Below are 6,373 nucleotides of genomic sequence, written 5' to 3'. Positions count from 1 at the left end.
CGTGTTCAAAAATGTATAAATAAATACTAATGCATAAGAAATATAAATAAAAGTATATTAAAAAAAAAACATAATTAAAAGAAAATATAAATATATACTGATGAATATAAAAATTAAAAGACAGTTAAAATTACCATAATAAAATAAATAAAAGTATAAATTTTATAATTGCGCATAAATTTACTGACGGGGATTATATAAAATTACATAAGGGTGAGGGATAAATTTACTGACAGGGATAGGCAAATTTAATGACAGGGATGAATATCAAATAACGTTATTGATAATTAAATATGAAAACTGAAAAAATATGTATTTTATCTATTAAACTATGAGATTTTCCAAATCCTGATTGGTAAGTAGGTTGTGAAATATCATTTTGTAAAAGTTTTAAATAAAATTAAATAAAAAAAAAAGGTAACACGGTATTAAACTATTTTTATTCTTAAACACGAAAAAAAAAACTTATAAATAAAACTAAAATATTTAGTTTGTATATACTTAAAACATTTATTTCATATAAGAAGCATGAGTAAAACAACTCCTAAAATTGATAAAGAGGCAACTTTCTTCTAGTTTACTTTTATTTGTGCTACCTTTCACATAATGACAATCAAATAAAGTTTAAGTGACAATGAAAAAAAGTTTGTCTTTTTTGTTTATTTTGTTTTCAAAAAATTATATTTCTCTTCATTATACTTCTCTATTATAAATACATTTTAATCGTGATTTATTTATCAGTATATATAAAATATTATATAAATTATCAAATAAATATTATATATAAATATATATAATAGATATATATATAGACATACTTAACAAATATTATAACATTATTTCAGATCTGACTAATATAAACATTGATAAATTACTTTATTCAACAAAAAATTTATAACTTATTCTAAATTAAATTATTATTTATTTATATGTTCTAATACCTAAAATAGGAAACCAAAGAAGACTTAGTATCTTTTGATTTTCAAAGTCTTTCCACTTCTTAGGGCCTTGCGCCATAACTCAAAACTCTAAATACCGTATTTTAATTTTATTTGGATAACCTAGGTCAACCAAAAAAAAATCTTTTTTTGTCAGTTTCTAAATAATAGTTATTTAAGCTATTTAAAGGCAAGTTATAACTTTTAGGAATCGTTTTGCTAATGACCAGCTATTTAATTGACATGAAACATAAAATTTGCCGCACAAACCTACTCGAAGCTTGCGACATTCTGACAAAAACTGTCCACAAAGGTATACCCAACCAACATCAAATTTACATTTGACAATGTTCCACACCGTCGTCTACTACAAAGCTAAAATTGTACGGGGTGTTTGATACCTTGCATAAATGGATCGAGAGCTGGCTACCGCCTACAACGTGTTATCCTTGGTCCTACCGCCTCCAACGTGTTATCCTATCTCCATTGGTGAGCTACAAGGATCTGTTCTCAGAGGTCTGCTACTTCTCATTTACATAAACGATCTATCAGAAAAATACTACACTATTTCAAAATGTATGCAGACGACTGTAAAATAATCGGGGTTATTAAACCAAACGAAGACACCATAAATCTCCATGCCGACATCAACAAAGCAGTGAAGTAGTCACATCCGTGGCTCATGTATTTTAATGTCAATAAGTCAAAGTCATGCACAAGTTGCAACAGCAACAGAAAACCGACTGTTGGTCAACTGTTCTTGCTATCGTGCACATCTTAGCGAGATCTAAGTGTTGTAATGACTGATTAATTAAAGAAAAAGCTAGCAACCGTATGCTTGGCATGCTCAAGAGTGCTTTTCGAGGCCGTAGTCTATGTAGTACTATGGTGCACACTATACATTTCATACATTTGCCCACTCACCCAAGCTCAGCAACTATTAAGATTAAACCTGACAACGTTAACCGAACGACAAGCAAGATGAGATCATATTGAACAATACAGGATCAACAGCAGAATCGACATTATTAACTTCACGTTGTCGCAGCGTTAACCAAACTCAGATTAGTTCAAAATAAGAAAATTGAAATTAAAAATTTCGAAACAACTTTTTATTTTTCATAATCTTTTAGTTTACTTGGATCATGTAGTAATTTATAAAATTTTAGTTTACAATAAATTCTGGTTTTTGGGAATATTATTTCATGGATTTCAATATAAGTTTTAAAAACGTTTTGTATACTAAGTTAACATCATCTTAAATATGTTAAAAAATGTTTTGTATACTAAGTTAACATCATCTTAAATATGTTAAAAAATGTTTTGTATACGAAGTTAACATCATCTTAAATATGTTAAAAAATGTTTTGTATACTAAGTTAACATCATCTTAAATATGTTAAAAAATGTTTTGTATACTAAGTTAACATCATCTTAAATATGTTAAAAAATGTTTTGTATACTAAGTTAGCATCATATTAAATATGTTAAAAAATGTTTTCGACAAAGAAGTTTTAGCTCTTTAATTATTTAAATTTGTTTCATTGAAAATACGTTTAATAAAAACTTGATATATTTTAATATATACGTCAGTATTTTTTTATTAATATAAATGGAAAAGATATAATCTTTTTCTCTATTTATACTAATATAGAAAAGTTATCTGATGTCATTATTAGTTGCATTAAATAATTGATTTGTTATTATTTTATCAATAATAGAAGCCGTCGTTTGAGCGATTCTTGTTGATTTAATAATTAATGGAATAGACCCTATTTCAAACAAAGCATTATAAATCATTTTTATCTTGTATTTAACGTGGTATTTGAAGCAATTTAGAGTTGTACACTGAAGATTATTTTTTTTTGTGACATTTTTTATAACAGAAAAACGATTAAGTCAAACTTTTATTATTTTAAACCTTTTTCTTTGGTCACATAGTAATTGGTATTTGGTCTCATAGTAATGTCTACTTAATTACTAATACAATTTTCCATCTAAGATGAACCTTGTGTAATTCGATCTTTGTGAAGTTGAATCATTTTTTTGTTCTCCTTCGACAATTTTTTTTGGACATGTTAAACTTTTCTCATGGGTAATAAAATCGAAATGCCTTGATTATTGATATGTTCTAGAAGTTGTGAGATTTTTTTTAAAAAGAATTTTTTTAAAATAACTTTTTAAGGTTTAAGTGTTCATTATATATAAAGCATAAATAACAAAAAAAAAAATAAAATAAATAAAATATAAATAACTGCAGTCTTCCAAAACAATTTTTTTATTTATTTGTCTTTTTCGATCTGAATAGAAACGAACATTTTCAGACGTAACAAAATGTTATAAATCTTAAACAAAATAAATCATATTAAAATACTATTAGGAGGATAATAAAATGTGATCTAACAAATTAAAAATTACTTTAATGTTTTTATGATTTTCATAAAAAGACGCAACTTTAATACCGAATAACAAAAAAATATTTTTCTAAACTTTACTAAGAACTCTTACTTTGTAGTGCTAATGACGAAAATTGCGATGACGACAGTTGCAACGAGACGAAAGTGAAATACAAAAGTTTTAAAAGTCAAATACAACGCACTGAAGAAAGTATTTGATTGCATTAATAAGTTAGAAGGCAAAAAGCAACCCTAGTTTACTTCAGAACCAAGTGATCCAAGGTTTAATGCCGGCTCAGGCCATATATGCAATATCAGTAAGGGAGGTGGCGCGTATTTTCTCTTTAAATAACTTTCCACAGTGTTATGATAAAACCGTTAAAGTCTTCATTGATCACTTTAATATTTAGAAAAAAGAGCAATTTCAGGCTTTAAAGTATCAGATACCAAAGTTAGTCTTATCCATTTTTTTATTAGATACCATGCAAATGCTTGATGTAGTATTTTGTAATAATTTTCCTTGTTCCTTTGAAGATTTGAATTTAATTGTATATGGTGAAGTAATATTGAACCAAAGAATTTTGGAGGTTGGGTGCCGAAACTTTTAATTACCTTAACAAAATGGGATATAGCAACAATTAAGCAAAAATGGTTTTAGGTTAGAACTTCGATTGCTAAAGCGTTTTCTGTCAGAAAAACTCATGTCATATCAGATAGAAAATTGCAAAGTTTCTTTTACGTAAGTAAGTAATCTGCTTCCAGATTAGAAACAGATTGCTTGCTTACATAAAAGCTAAGTTCTTAACAAAAATTACGTAAAGGTTTCTTTGGTTAAATTATAAGATTTTCAAAATTTATTTTTAAGCTTTTATTTAAACGCAATGCGTTATATATATATATATATATATATATATATATATATATATATATATATATATATATATATATATATATATATATATATATATATATATATATATATATATATATATATATATAGAACGCATTCTCTATAGTTTAAGTATAAAGAGATCCTTGTATTATTTGGTAAGTTACATTTAACTCTTTCGCATATTATATTTGAGCATATAATATTTTATTAGTGTCTGCCTTTTTCATCTATAATCGTTTTTGCTTCTTTTGAAATAAAATATATTAACAATAACAGTTCAATTGAAAACTTAATAACAGTTTCTTTAATTTGTTACGTAATTAATATTGACGTTAAGGCCTTTCGAATTTCAGTTGCTGAGTAGAAGACATCATGTCGTTCAAGAAGAGCTCTTCTAACACGGAGAAGAACAAGGAAACCTGAAGAACTTAGTCCAGTTTCAAGCTCCATCAAGAAGAGGCAACGTGGCAATTTATAAAGCACCCTTGAGCAAATGGAGTCGCATGCCCCTGAAAAACCACGTCGTTGGATGCTTCAAATTTCTTGAACCCACTGCCAAAAAACGGATTTTTGAATTTCTGCCAAAGAACAATAATTGAATAAACTGTTTGACATGACCAAGATGAAAGGCAAGTGGTTGTGCAAAGAGGATGAGAACCTCTACAAACTGCAAATTGAGAGCAAAGGTCACGTTGGTTATTCGACTGGTAAACCTGCTAGTGCCAATACCATCCAGCCATACAAGCGAAAGAGGCCAATGGAAGCAACTGTGTCCATACTTAACAGCTTAGCGTTACCTGATTGTTCCGAAAGTAGCACAGACTCATCCAAGAACAGTATAGACAGTCCTTGGGAGGATGACAATGCAGCATCAATGAGCAAAAGGAAGCATAACCCAAGACGTCTTGTTACATGCTCAAAGCTATTGTCCCATGGAGCAACAGTGGTGTGCCGCCAGCTTTCTGGTGAGGGCATTGAAATCCAAACCCCATGTCAATCAGCAATCCTAAAGGCTATCTACATGAGAGCTGTTCAGGTAAAGATAAACTTGGTGAGCCCGCTTTATCTGGAGAAGTGGAGCATACACTTTGACGGCAAACACATTGAGGGCTTTGAATATCTGGCCGTGGTCCTCAAGAATCTAAAGAAATTAAGTTGACTGCGCTAAAATTGAAAGATGGGAAAGCTCAAATAATCGCAGAAGGGCTCCAGGATGTGTTAGAGGAGTTTAACCTGTGGGGATCAGTTGTATGATTGTTGCCGACTTAACAAACGTGAATACCGACAAGAAGACAGGTGTTGTTGTTCGACTGCAACAAATGTTCGAAGAGATAGGTAACCCCAAACCCAAGTTCATCAGTTACCAGTACCATGTGCTAAACCGCGTTCTTCGCGTTGTCATGGAAGATGAGCTCCATGAGTCGATTAAATCACTAAACATCGAATATTTCTTTGTGCAGGATTTGATGAGCAATTACGATAAATTGAAAGCAGCCTTTAGCAACGGTAAAACTGAGATTAGGAAACAGGCGGCTGGAGAGGTGACATGAAGTTTCTCTACCACCTCACTCGTGTCTTCCGTCACTTAACTGAAAGGAATAAGATCCCCTTTGTGAGTTTCAAACAGATCCCAAACATCAGCAATGCACGCTGGAACTCTCGTGCCATTCTAGCCCTTCTTGCATTTAATTCTGATGCCAGAAACCCAGATCAGGTTGCGTAAAATCTGTTTATTCATTTCTTACTCTTGGCCCGACCATTGGTTCAGCAGTCTATCATTCCGCGTTGAAGATTTTTAAGGGCTATCTGAAGCTCTGAATGACTACCCAAAAGCTCTCAATTGCTTGGAAACCCACTGGAAAACAGATGACTCTCCAATCAACATTGTTCAAAGCAACCAGTGCTGCGAGCGTGCCATCAAAGTTATGCAAGAATTGCACGACTTCTGCCGCAACAAGGGCAACCTCCCACTGAGATCATCCTCTCAAATGACACTATTGTGAATATTTGACTTCCTTGCGCGTTTGATGATTCTATATAATGTTGTATGCATGTGACTCTACAGCTTGTGTTCAACTTTGTATCTGCTTACAGTGATTTCAAAAATTTGGCCGAGAAGCTAATAAATAAAATTCTTATTATCATTT

The 6,373-nt window shown here is 30.7% G+C and overlaps 1 long non-coding RNA gene across 1 annotated transcript; it reads left to right on the top strand.

Annotated features, from left to right (window-relative positions):
- Positions 1 to 4,281: 4,281 nt before the first annotated feature.
- On the top strand, positions 4,282 to 6,373 carry LOC136092407 (uncharacterized). The gene is made up of 2 exons (XR_010644392.1): positions 4,282 to 4,381; positions 4,580 to 6,373. It is a non-coding gene; the product is annotated as an uncharacterized LOC136092407 (long non-coding RNA).

This window comes from Hydra vulgaris, chromosome 15, assembly GCF_038396675.1.
Source record: "Hydra vulgaris chromosome 15, alternate assembly HydraT2T_AEP".
Classification (NCBI taxonomy): domain Eukaryota; kingdom Metazoa; phylum Cnidaria; class Hydrozoa; order Anthoathecata; family Hydridae; genus Hydra; species Hydra vulgaris.
This window is presented reverse-complemented; position numbering and strand designations above follow the sequence as displayed.